This window comes from Falco peregrinus, chromosome 3, assembly GCF_023634155.1.
Source record: "Falco peregrinus isolate bFalPer1 chromosome 3, bFalPer1.pri, whole genome shotgun sequence".
Lineage (NCBI taxonomy): Eukaryota > Metazoa > Chordata > Aves > Falconiformes > Falconidae > Falco > Falco peregrinus.
In genome coordinates this window covers 58,903,771-58,918,219 of record NC_073723.1, presented here as the reverse complement: position 1 = coordinate 58,918,219, position 14,449 = coordinate 58,903,771, and positions in this window count along the sequence as shown.

Sequence of the window (14,449 nt, the reverse complement as noted above, 5' to 3'; positions counted from 1 at the left end):
CGGAAGCCCCGGCTGGGGAAGGGGGGAGGAGCCAGGCGGGCGGCCCGGAAAGGGACGGCGGGGGCGGGGCGCGGGCTGCAAGCGAAAGCGCTCCTCAGCGCCGCGACCTCGGAACGAGTTCCCGCCCAACGTGTTACGTCACTTCCCTCGCCGCGGGGCGGGGCGCATTTGGGGCGCGGCGCTGCAGCTGCAGGCGTGGCGCAGGCGTGGCGCAGGCGTGGCGCAGGCGTGGCGCAGGCGTGGCGCAGGCGTGGCGCAGGCGTGGCGCAGGCGTGGCGCAGGCGTGGCGCAGGCGTGGCGCAGGCGTGGCGCAGGCGTGGCGCAGGCGTGGCGCAGGCGTGGCGCAGGCGTGGCGCAGGCGAGTGGGGCCGCGTGCTGCGCCCGAGCGGGCTGCGACGGTTGACGCGCCTGAGGCCGCCGCCCGCTGCCGTTTCCGCGGGGCGCGGTGAGGGTGGCCGTCGCCTGGCGGGCGCTTGGAGGCCTAGTTCGTCTGCCTTAAAACAAACCGGGCGATCGAGATCCATGAGCCGTTGGTTATTCTTTTTGGTCTTTAATGCGTGAAGCACTTTCCTCCTCTGAAGGAATGAGTTGGTGTAGTGTCTTCAGTCTTAAATTTAAGACTTCAATTAAAAAATGTATTTAAAACGTGAAACGCAGTAAAGTTCTTGAGTATTTTTGTATGTGCAGGACCCAAATGACTTTTCTTGTGCCACTATAGAGGAGCAGTAGGAGTAGAGTAGCAGCAAAGCTGCCGTTGACATAAAATCATTCAAGAAATACAGTCTTTACCCTCTTTAAGCACCAGCAAAACATTGTTATCAGGAAACTCAGGATCTTTTGATGTGTTACTCAATGTAGGGTAAACTAACAACTTTTCCTCTGTCGTAATAGGGACATAATTGGGGCATACTTCATAAACGAGCTTGGAGAAAGAAATTCAAAAATTGTGATTTATGCGTTAGGGTTTTTGGAAGGTGCAGCTAATGCTCCTGAGGTGGTTAACTCAGAGGAACAATGTGTTCTCAGTTTTGTGTGTTCTTGTCGTACTTGCAGTTCATTCTTCCCTGCTGTGTTCTTACATGGAGTTTATGCATAGTCTTCCAGTACTGTCAGTTGTGTGTAACAGTTAAAAGAGTTGCCTCAGTATTTGCTGTCATTTCTGAGAGACGCCTCTGGTCTAAAAATACATAAATGTTGTTAAGTGGCAACATTTTTATTTGTAGTCCCTCTTTAATTCGAGGGTGACATTTTCACTGTGATATAACTGCTTGTACAGCTTGAGATCTAGAAGACGTATATGGCTGGACACTTTGATCTTTGACCTTCAGGCCCTCTAAAAAGATTATACACACGTACACCCCCCCAGTTGTAAATTAATTACTTTCAAGCTTTCTTGGTGCAAAATTGCATGTTCATTGAGCTCTCATTTAGTAGTGCTCAAGGGGTACATAGGGTGTAGTCTTCTTACCATAAGAATACAAAACGAAACAGAAAACTGTCCAAAGGAATACAGTCCTCCTCCTATGTACTCTGCCCTGCTTGTCTAGAAAAGGCATGAACAGGAATGCTCGGAAGAGTGCAGCTGCTTCTTTTTTAAGGACACTTAGCTTTGAAAGGGAAGAATTGCGATGGCATGTGGGGGAAGTTTGTACAACAGTCGAATTGGTGAATAGCAGAAAAAAACCCAAACAGAAAAAAAAATGCAAGAGCAGAGGTTCATGGTGACTTGCGGAAACATCTCACAACCCATGGAAGGTTGTAAAGCAGGTCAGGGGGATCGTTCCTCCTAACTTGCACGCCTAGTTCAACTCACGGTGCACATTCGTACACTTAAGTTGGTTAGTTCTGCCCGAAGTCTGCGCCTCCTAACTCATTACTGGCCAGTTTCTTTCCCGCTCCGATGTAAAGGTACAGCTCTTTATTAATCATTATGCGTGCTCCCCGCGCGGGGCATCTGCTCCCCTCGCGGGGGCCACTTGACGAGGAGGTCGCGATCTCCCACTACCACAATTACCTTTACCCTTCTTTTACGCATACTCCTGGTATCCTTGAGTCTTACTTCTTCAACCATTCGTTTCTTTTCACAGTTAGCATGTCTTTGTCAGAAGGCTCCTTATCCCTGAGCTCATCTGCATCAGTGCTAACAGCCCCCTCCTCGGACAATGGGGCTCCTGCCTGCCTACTGATGGTTCCCATTGTCAGTGCCATTCCTACTTGCGGCAGAGTTTGAGGTCTTGTGACAGAGTTTTAGGTTTCTTGCTACATTATTTTCCGTATCGGTGCAGTTACACGATAAGAAAGGAAATTGCGTAGTGGAACTGAGCACTCTGGAGTTTTGTGAGAACAAAGAGCATTTCTACTACCCGGTTAACAGATGAAGGATCTCATGAGAGTTTTTATACAGGCTATGACTCAGAGCCCCTCTAAGCGGTGACTTGATGAAATTTGGAAGGATGTATCAAACCTCTTTATGAGTTCGTTAAACAGATTTTTGTTTTCCAGCGTATTTGTGAAGTATTTCTGGACTTGAGATAGCACTTCCATTTTAGAATGCTAACTGCTTCGGGGAAAAAAACCTGGTGAATTATTGCATCTGATTTCAAAATGAATACACCAAGCGGGTGAGGATGGTTCTAACTGAAATGCAGGCACTTCACTTGCATGGAAATAAGGTCCTCGTTATTCAGCCCATCTGCAAGCTGGCTTAAAGAGTGCCTGCAGTTGCAAAGTTCTAATTCTGCATTATGAAGTATTTTGTTCTATATATACTCTATAACTGAGTAATCCATTTCAGTTCTTATGGAGAATAACTTCCTTTGCTGGAAAAAGGAAAATTGCTTATATTGATCTGCTGGATTTTAAAGTCATATATCATGTTATTTTTCAACAGTAATAGTAGCAGTCGAGTTACCAATAATTTGTTCATCTTGCCATTTGATATTTCAGATGATGCTTAGGAATGTGGATTTTTTGTGTGTGTGAGAATGTGTTTACTATTATGTCCTGCTATTACCAAAAATCATAACCAAGAAAACTCTCTAGACCGAATGATAATTTAGAAAGCTGATTGGTTTATTGCAACACTGGGTGCATGGGGGATTTTTCCTCCTAACATGTACATTGCGCTACTCGAGGGTATACACTATATACCTATATATATATATAGTAGAGTATTTGCATATTCATAGAACATTGCATATTCATTTTCATTCACACAGGATTGGTTACACGTTTCTTGCTTCTAATGCAAATTAGTGCACATCCTCGGAGATGGCGCTATTGAAGCTTTTTACTAACTATGCAGGTGGGATTTTGCCCTCTTTCGGGGGGGGGGGGGGGGGGGAGTGGAGGTGGGGGGGAACTATTTGAGTTGCAAGTCATGATCTTCCACTACCACAATTACTTCTGTCGTGCTTTCAACTAATGTTCCATTAGTGTTTGTGGATAGCGACACTTTCTCAGCTCACCTCCTCTTGTGGCCAGAATTTCCTCACTTGAAAGCTTCTTTTGCATGACTTATCTTCGTGTTCTTTTCACTGTCTGTTGTTTCCCGACCTTGTGACATCAGCAAAAGAGTGGAGGATTGTTCTTTCTTCATTCTAACTAAATTGTTTAAGTCTTTGGTATCACTACTTGTATCTAATTTTTTCATTCGAGGAATAAATTAAGTATCTGCTTTCTTTGTATTAAGGGAGAATATGAACTAAGTTCCAGCACTGGACATTTTTAGGTGGTAAGTATTTTCTAGAAATGTAATGAAAATCGGTGTCTTCACTCGAATAAAGCACACAGCCCTTCTAGTAGGTGCAGTGGTACAGTCTATTGCGTGATGCTGGATGCTACTGCCTATGTATGCTTAGTAGGTACAAAACTACAAATTCAGAGTTCTCTAACAAAAAGTGCTGCTCTTCCTTAAGGTAATAAAGGTTTTGTATCTAAGAAGAGGAGGCTGTGGCATCTTGCATTTAGAACTCCACAGACCTTTAACATGGCCCCTTACAAAAAGTACCTCAGTGAGAACCCCAGAGGTATGAAACAAAGTGACATCACTAGAACTGCTGAGGTGCAAACCAGCAGCATCATTACTCATAAAACTGAGAGACAGAAATCATAGAATAGGAACAAACAGTAAATTGTCATCATAATGTGCAAGCAGAGGTAGATGTGGAGAAGTGGGTTACTGAAGTGCTGTCTAGTTTGGGGGGTGGTGTTTTTGTTGTTTTTTCCATTTACTTCTCAGTAACTTGAAAAAAATGAATGAGCAACTAAAGTGACAAAATTTGTGAAACACAATCCAGATAATCAAGTTGAGAGGACTGTAAAGACAGTCCATGGTTCTGAGATATCTGACCAACGTGATAACAGATTATTTTTTTTTTTAAATTGAGGGCAATACAGGGAGGAGGGGGAGGGACAAAGAACCATTCATTCACCCTCCTATGGTCCAAATTAACTCTGTCAGCTGGGCTTTGTGAGTAAAACTCATGTAAATTCTTACTGTTCATTGTGTACTTTGTTAACAAAAATACAATCTGACATACTGATTTAAAATCTAATGAAATAATGTCTCCGATGACTACAGATAGCTAATTGCGGAAAGTGTGCCTAACATAATTGGGATTTCTGAACTAAGAAATTATGGTTAAAAGTATAAAAATAGGAAAGATAATCCAGAATTTCCAATCTATCTTATAAAGCAAGAAGAATAGACATGTAGTTGTATTAAAAAACATGCAGAACTAATAGGAAAATATACTTTTCATAAAACATTTCACTGAACTGTGAAATGTTTTCACGTAATGAGATTTAATGATTCAGTGACATTTCAAAACCATTTTTTCTTTGTACGAATACAAAGGAGATAAAGAGCTAGAAAGAATAAATAAAGAAATTATTACCATGAGACATACAAAATCCAAATATTACTGAGTAGGAAGAGTTTAAGTTGGAAAACAAATAATCCCATATCTGATCATTGTTGAGTTTTTTGCATTGTTTTCCAGAGCCATATTTGGAAGGATATCAGACTAGATGTGTTACCAAAATCTCGGAATGAAGAACTTATCGACACCAATGTGATATAGTTAAGCAGACACTTCTTTATTGACGGCCGGGTGCATGAGTGAGTCCTCTCACAATCAACGCACACCAAGTCTCAAAATCAGACACCATATATAGAAGTTACTCATACATATTCATTAAATATTCATGCATAATCATAATATTTCCTGTAAATCATTAACATATTCTCCTCCCATATCCGATTCTGTGCAGTAGAACTTAGAAAGGTCCAGAAATGGGTCTGGGGTATGATTTGGGTAGGTGGTATATGAGTCGGTGGTCGCGATCTCCCCCTGCCAGAATTACCTTTTACTAAAGTTCACGGTTTCTTGGCAGGTAACTACAAGCTGTTCCAGTCGACTCTCCCCAGTTTCCATTCATCTTATATTCTGACATTTCAATACACTTTCTACATACAGAAGACTAGTCAAATACAAAGAAACCTTTCAAACCCTAAATTTATTACCTAAGTTTTAACAATGATTCTAGCCCATTCTTCTGGCCTTGGTACGAGACTATACAGAGGATCTCATAGCAGCTTTTACTATATAAGTTTCATTAAAATATATTTCTTATCCTTCTGTATTTCTATTCTATAAAATGATTTTATAAAATAAAATAATCAATCAAATAAAGTCAATCAATCTTAACTTATTTGCAAATCTGTAACAGATGGATACTTGTAGGATTTAGCCTGGCAGCTCTCCTAGGACTGTTGCAGAACTCTTTGGGGGAAAATGTGGCAATACCAGGCCTCTGCGAAAAGCGAACTGCGAACTAGCAAGAAAAGCTTTCCATTCATCCACTAGGGACAAATGGCTGCAGCCAAAAGAGCAGTGGTCATGAAATAAGTTTGATAGCAATACACTGCATCTTGTGAATACCAGAGTCACATCTCTCATGGGAAATGAATGAGGACGGACCAAACCTTAAATATGTTCTTCCCCTGAAAGACAAAGAAACAGGAATGATTCTTGAATGAGTACATGAAAACATGTATCTGAGAAATACATGTTGGGAGAAAACAGTTCTTCATTTGTGGAAAAGCTGTTGGAGTATAAGATTAATGTCTTCAAGCATTAATATTTTAATAGAATACTGCTGCTGTTATGCTTGCAAAGTTTTTTTTTTAAGACCATGTCTGAAGAACTCCCTCTAACCGCACTCTTACAAGTCATAAGACTAGTCATTTGGCTAACTGGGAGGTCCCAGATGACTGGAGGATAGCCAATGTGACATCCATCTACAACAATGGCAGGAAGGAGGATCCAGGGAACTACAGGCCTGTCAGCCTGACCTCGGTGCCAGGGCAGGTTATGGAGCAGGTCATCCTGAACACCATCACGTGGCATGTCAGGACACCCAGGGGATCAGGCCCAGCCAGCGTGGGGTTATGAAAGGTAGGTCCTGCTTGATGAACCTGATCTCCTTCTATTAAAAGGTGACCTACCTATAGCGGATGAGGGAAAGGCCGTGGATGTGTCTCCCTGGACCTTAGTAAAGCCCTTGACACCGTCTCCCACAGCATCCTCCTGGAGAAACTGGGTGCCCATGGCTTGGGTAGGTGTACTCTGTGCTGGGTTAAAAGCTGGCTGGCTGGCCGAGCCCAGCTGGTGGTGAATGGAGTCACATCCAGCTGGGGACTGGTCACAAGTGGTGTTCCCCAGGGCTCAGTGCTGGGGCCAGTGCTGTTTAGTATCTTTATCGATGATCTGGACAAGGGGTTCGAGTGCCCCCTCAGTAAGTTTGCAGGTGACACCAAGTTGTGGGGGAGGGTTGATCTGCCGGAGGGCAGGCAGGCTCTGCAGAGGGATCTGGACGGGCTGGACCGATGGGCCGAGGCCAGTTGTATGAGGTTCCACAAGGCTCAGTGCCGGGTCCTGGCCTTGGGTTACAACAACTTCATGTAGCACTAAGGCTTGGGGCAGAGCGGCTGGGAAGCTGCCTGGGGGGTGGGAAAGGACCTGAACATGAGCCAGCAGCGTGTCCAGGTGGCCAAGAAGGCCAACAGCATCCTGGCTTGTATCCAAAATAGTGTGGCCAGCAGGACTAGGGCAGTGATCGTCAGTCCGTCCCCCTCCCCGTCCCCCCCCGCCCCGTACTGGTGAGGCCACACCTCAAATACTGGGTTCAGTTTTGGGCCCCTCACTATGAGAAAGACATTGCGGTACTGGAGTGTGTCCAGAGAAGGGCAACAAAGCTGGTGAAGGGTGTGGAGCACAAGTCTTATGGGGAGTGGCTGAGGGAACTGGGGTTGTTTACCCTGGAGAAGAGATGCAGGGGAGACCTATTGCTCTCTACAACTACCTGAAAGGAGGCTGTAACAAGGAGGGTGTTGGTGTCTTTTTCTAAGTAAGAAGTGATAGGGCAAGATGAAATGGCCTCGAGTTGTGCCAGGGGAGGTTTAGATTGGATATAGGAAAAATTTCTTCACTGAAAGGATGGTGAAGCATTGGAACAGGCTGCCCAGGGAGGTGGCAGAGTCACTATCCCTGGAGGTGTTTAAAACGTGTAGATGCGGTGATTAGGGACGTGGTTTAGTGATGGGACTTGGCAGTGCTGGGTTAACAGACTTGATGCTTTTAAAGGTCTTTTCCAACCTAAATGATTCTGTAAAGAATCATTCTGTCCTGTAAGAGGTGTAAGAAATAGGAAAACATCGTAAGTATGTTGTCACAGAAGAAGTCCTACTACATATGTGGGACATTACACTTTTCAATTCAAGTTGATATTGATTCGATATTACTTGCTTTTTCTCTGGAAGACTGCTTCCTCCTTTTACTCTTCCTATCACCTTGGCTTTTAGCACTTTCCCCTTACCCTGGCTGCTTTCTCCTGAACCATCAGGGAGCGCCTTCATCACCAGCTCAAGTAGCAGTGGCACCATGGAGTCCAAGCCAATCGGGCCAGGCAAGACCAGTTGACTGCTTAGTCATTTAGATGTCTAAATGGCAAGGCATCGCCCCATACTCCAGATTTTGAGATGGTGTCACAGTAACCAATTGGCCTGGTTTTCACACTGTGGGCAACTTTTTCTGTAAGCATGCGTCACAATTTCTGCTTTAGCACATGCAGAAGAGCTAGGGTTTAAAGAGCTTTTAGGCTAAGCATTTGTGTGCTCAGCACCTACTATAAAATGCCTGAAGAATATCTTCTGGGTAATCAGGCAGGTGAGATGTAGTAGCAGGGATGTGGCGATGCGGAAGATCACGTGTTGTGACGGAAACGTAGGAACTAAGTAGAAAACCACCCACGAAGGGGCTGGCTCTGTTACTTGTATGTAAGTGCCTGTATCTTTCAATAAACTGCCATTTAGCCTTCCTCTCCATGAGAGTCTGAGAGCTGATGGTCCCTCAGGTGCGGCGCTGAGGTTTGGACATGTTATAAGCTACATCAAGTGGTGACCCTGACGTCATCCTGGGAGGCAGCGCGCTGGATGACACTGGACCTCCGGAGGGGCAATGAAGCCAGAAAAAGATGTTGATGTTGATTCCGTGGTACAGGTATTGAGAAAAGGGGTGAAGGAGGCAGGGGGAAAATGCCCGCGGAAAGATATAACGGAAATCATCCTATGGATGAAGGGCAGAGGGTTGATTGTTAACCCAAAAGATATTATGTGTTGTGAACTGTGGGAAAAATTTGAACAAGAAATTTGGGAATCTGAGAAAACGGGCACGACGGCGTGGGGTTCAACCTGGGGTAAGATATGTTGTGCTATGAAAAAACCCCGTGAACAGGCTCAAATATGGGCTGCGAAATATGGGAGCATCTATGTTTGGTACGGAGCGTCCTCGGCTTCCGGGAATACGTCGGGAATCGCAGGTGGGCACTTCAATAGCAGGGGACTCTAAACCTCCTAGTCCTCCTCCTAGTCCACCGGGTAATCTACCGGACAGCCAACCATCAGAAAGAAAGATGGAATGCTATCCGGTAGGAAATAAGAATGCAAAGAGGGAACAAAAGAACTTATACCCAACAGATGACTTGGCAAATTTAATGCGGAGATTAAAAGTTGAGGAACAAGAACAGCAGGAAAGGGGTAAGGCAAAAGAAAGTAGCGTGCGGGATAGAGAACATAAAGGACGGTTGGCAGAGTTAGAAAAGGAGCAAGGACAGAAGGAAAAGGATTGGATATCAGCAAAATGGTTACAGGAGGCTATTAGGCAAGGCGAAGACAGATTGCGCAGAATAGACAAAGCAGGGGATAACACCCAAACATGGTGCCAGCGAGAACAGCCGCCGAGTTATTTGGACGTGGCAATTCCCCCTTCATCTAGTTCAGATGAAGAGGAGGACTCAAAAAAGTGTGATAACGCAGCCAGCAATGAACTACCTGACGTAGACTGGTTGCCTAGGCACATCAGCCCAAGGGGAGCGAGATCAAGGACACACTCAGCACTGCTAGATAAGGAAGACAAGGGTACAGTCTATCGAACTAACAAAGGGAGGACTTTAACCGACATACAACAGGGAAAAGGAGGGATCCGAAGTTTTTTAGCACTGCTACTGGTTTTGGTGTCCTTGGTCAACGGTGACTGCCCGTACAACTGGACACTGATACAACTTCAAGAATCGCAAATACTACAATCTATAGTGACTCCGGGTGCTCCCTCCTTCAATGTCATGGTCTGTCAGCTGATGGGCCCAGATCTACTGGACGGTTGGCGAGCCCCAAATTGTGCTAGTAACAGTAGCAGATGGGACACTGGGGGTAGGAATACATATTGGTGCCCAAGTTCAAATCCCGGTAGAAGTTATTGTAATTCCCGTGGTTATTTTTATTGTGCCTACTGGGGTTGCAAAACTATTGCCACAGCATGGACTTCGAGTCAACCTGATAGATTTCTTATGGTAATGTGAGGTCCCTTTGGCTGTAAGACCCCTTCTAAAACTGATGGTGGGACGGTATGGCATCGTGGGAATTGTAGGTACCTCTGGATAAACATCACTAACCCGTCCAATCCAGCTTGGTTTATTGGCAAAACTTGGGGAGTAATGCTTTGGACATCAGGTACTGATAGGGGCACCCTTATTAAAATCATAAAAGAACCCCCACGGTACACCCCTCAACCTCAGCCCCTAGGCCCCAACGTAGTAATCTCAGGGCTTCTACCCCCACAGACCTGCACCCCTGACACAACTCCCGAAGCGACTGACCCTTATCCCCTTTGGTCCATGATGCAGATGATGTACTTGACCTTGAATGAATCTAATCCAAACCTCACTAACCCCTGTTGGCTCTGCTATGACATCAAATCCCCATTTTATGAAGGTATTGCTTGGAATGGCACCTATAATTTATCTACGGAGGATAACCCCGGTTCATCTAAGTGGGAGAAGTCTAGTATCGGCCTCATGATGTCAGCGGTCAGGGGGGAGGGAACCTGTCTGGGCCAGGTGAAAAGGAGCTGGGTCTCGTTGTGTGCTTATAACATCTCTCAACAGTCCTTTAGTGGAAACGTCAAATGGATTATTCCCGGAGAAGGAGGGTGGTGGATTTGTTCCAGGAAGGGCCTCGTACCGTGTGTATCACTTGAACTTTTTAATAACATCACTGATTTTTGTATCCAAGTCTTAGTTATGCCAAGGATTCTGTATCATCCCTCGGAGGACATATATGCACACTGGGAAAAACAACCATCACCTGTCCGGGTCAAGAGGGAGCCGATAACAGCCATAACGGTAGCAACCCTCATGGCACTTGGAATCACCGGAACAGCGACTGGCATCACCTCCCTAGTTCAACAATGGAACGGCTGGAGCTCCTTGTGTGCAGCAGTTGATGAGGATTTAGAAAGACTTGAACGATCTATCTCAGCCCTAGAGAAATCCCTATCCTTGTTATTGGAGGTGGTCGTACAGAATAGGCGGGGCCTAGACCTTCTTTTCTTACAACAAGGAGGCTTCTGTGCAGCCCTGCAGGAAGAGTGCTTTTATGCGGACCACACACGCATAGCTAGAGATTCACTAGCAAAATTGCGTGAAGGTTTGCTACAGCGCAAACGAGAACGTGAGGCGCAGCAAGCAGGGTATGAATCCTGGTTTAACCAATCACCCTGGCTAACCACTTTATTACCTAGTCTTGCTGGTCCTCTTATTCTGATGTTGCTTTTAACTTTTGGACCTTGCATTTTTAATAGACTAGTAGCATTTATTAAGTCTTGCTTAGAAACAGTAGAGGCACAGTATGTTTTGCTGGCTCACATGACTGACCATCATCACCAACGCACTTAATGTGTATCTTTGCTAGCATGGAAGGGGGGAATTGTAGTAGCATAGGGATGTGGTGATGCTGAAGATCATGTGTTGTGACAGAAACGTAGGAACTAAGTAGAAAACTGCCCATGAAGGGGCTGGCTCTGCTACTTGTATATAAGTGCCTGCGCCTTTCAATAAACTGCCATTTAGCCTTCCTCTCCATGAGAGTCTGAGAGCTGATGGTCCCTCAGGTGCGGCGCTGAGGTTTGGACATGTCATAAGCTGCACCAGTGAGAAAGTTTGGGTTTTGCTGGTTGCTGGAAGAGAGCCTCAGCAATGCTGAATTGCCATTCTCTGGTTTCTTGTTTATTCCTGTACAATTTTATATCTTTCAAGGTGGTAGTTTTCCTCTTAAAAACCTACACTTGCCTGAACAGTGCAACCTCTCACTGTAGTTCTCCTTGTCTCGTGTGACTCTACTCTGCAGCTTTCCCTATGGCTTCCTTACAGCTGAGGGCCAAATCCCTGGGAGGGGGAAAAGGACAGTAAGTCACTATACATTATTAGTCAAGTGAAGCCCATTACTTTGGTGCCCTCTCTGCACTTCAAATGTCACGTAATGCCCCTTGCTGAACTCGTGACTCCAGACGCTCTTTTCCAGGCAGAATAGCAAAGCACTTTCATCTGGGTGCACAGTCACCTGTGTGTGCTAGCGCTGTGTTCTCAGAAGGGCCCTGTGTTTCCTACTAATACAAAGGCATTCACTATTCTAAATAAATATGAATTCATTCATATGAATTGTATGAAGAGTGAAACAAAATTCCATACATCTTGCTTCTTCCAAAATATTTCTACACATTCCATCACCACCTGTCTTTCCATCTGCTTTGGACTCTTGCCAAACTGGTAAATATTTCAATGAAGGTGAAACTGGAATGACAGGCAATTTCATTTGCCTTTTAAATCTTGGCCCTGTGCAAAGGGTTCTTAAGACTGAAGTGCTGATCAGGTAAGACACTGCCAATTACAACTGATCTCATGCATGAGGTGCTAGGGAAAACACTATACAGACCACACATCACAAAGACTCCTTGTTATCATGAAGCTGTTGATGAGGACTTTTGGAATGGAGGGACAAGACAGTCGATGATCCTGTAGACAGACATGTGATCCGATCTGCTTCAGGCAAATACTGGAACTGGGAGACCCTTATGAACTGGAGTTCACAAGAGGTCCACTCTCTGGAGGCGAGTAGGGCACAACAGACCTCGCACTTGTAATGTTTTATATAGTACCCTACGGCCAGACTAGTACTAAGGACAGTCTCAAGTATGAATAAATCTAAAGCATTTTCTTTGCTTGGCATTTATTACTGTTTCCTGACCTGTGGTAAGTAACAGTTGCCTTTTATTCCTCTTGTAATTTTTTAATCTGGAAATCTGAAAAAAACCCAGCAAAACTGCACACAGATACTCTTTTGCCAGATCTTGCTGTTGTACTGATGCGAACTGACATCTTGAAAAATCCTGTAAACAAGTTCTACAGAAAAAGCCTGCAAAATTAAGAATTTTCTCATGCTGACTGAGCAGCCTCTGCCAACCTCCTGATACAAGACTGAAGATGTCAGCGCACTTCCCTGAGATATGACATTGACTAAGGCATCAACAGTCCCTCATCCAGTGAGAACACAGGGGCTCCTTTTTAAGGAGTGGATACAATCAAAAACATTCAACAAGCACCTAAAATATAAAACTCCAATGAAGATACAATAGTCCTATATGGAATATTGCAATATGGAGATCTTTGCAAGGTAAAAGGCCTCAACAATACATTATTTCATCGTGCCAGGACCTTTTCACAGCCAAAAATCTGGAGAGCAAATGTTGAAAAAACATGGGTCAATTCCCTATTCTATACTAGTGCCAAAAGAGGAAGGTTAACTGACTTGAAAGGAGACATTAAGGTTTCCAAGTTATTAGGAAGTGACAGTGCTCCCCAGAGAAGAGTGGAAAGAATATATCTAGTCTTTTCAGGTTCTTTGCAGTGTTCAAAATACTTACATACCAAATAATCTGTGGAGCAGAGATAGGCAAGTAGTAGTCAGTACCCTTGTTCACAAAATCTGTTGCTTCACCTAGAGTCACTTGGCGTGAAAGACCATGGACTTCCTTTTTACTGTAAAGCATTGCTGCAGGGAGTTTCCCTTCTTACTGAAAAGGGAATGTCCTCAGCTGTTGGCCTTTTCTATTGTAGTCTTTCCAGAAAGAAGAAAAAATATATATATGGTTTTTCGATTCTACCACAAAAGGTGGAGCAGGGATGAGAACTCACCTTAAAAGTCAAAGTACACAATATTAGAACTATTACAGAACCAACAAAGATCAACAAATTGTTATCCAGCTTGGAACTACAGACTTGCATAGGACATGCGGTACTGTACCTTGGCAAAACCAGCAAGAAGGGTCCTAGTAGCCTCATACACGAGCTGAATGGTCAGTGCAAAGTTAAAAAAAAAGCCTTACCAGGCTCACATGATGCACTCAAGGAGTACTCCAAAAACAACTACCCAGTTCATGACAGTAATATGAGTTTCTGACAAGAGAATTTGAAAAATAACACACTCTAGGGAAGAGAACAAAGCTATACACAGAGTTCTATCATGCTTCTACAGCATCAAGTATTATTTTTTTAGAAGCAGGTAAAAAAAAATAATCAGATAGAGTGGTCATGTGGAGTAGTACCCTTTAATGCTTAAGCTAGCAAATGGTTGCTTGGGAAGATTAACGCCAAAGGCAAAACGCGCATAAATCAGTTATCAAAGTAGCCTGGACCTTGGTTTCTTAGAGTTTTTAAAAAGCCACCTATTTTGAAAAAGTTTAAAACTATTTTTATTCCTTTCAGTTTACAGGAAATAGATGTTTCTATGTTTACATCTATTTTTCCTTTATACTATGCACATTTAACAGCAAGGATAGTAAGGGAATTAGTATTTGCTGCTAAGATAATTACCTAGTTCCTCCAGGAAAAAATCACATTAATTGTAGTTTTTATGTCATGTTTCTATACTTGCAGCAATAATCTATCTTTCAGAGAAACAGGTTTAAGAAATTTTATTGAGTATAAAAATGACATAAATATGAGGCATATTAACTAAACTGTACAAAAGATGCTCTAGCAGGAAATAAGGGAA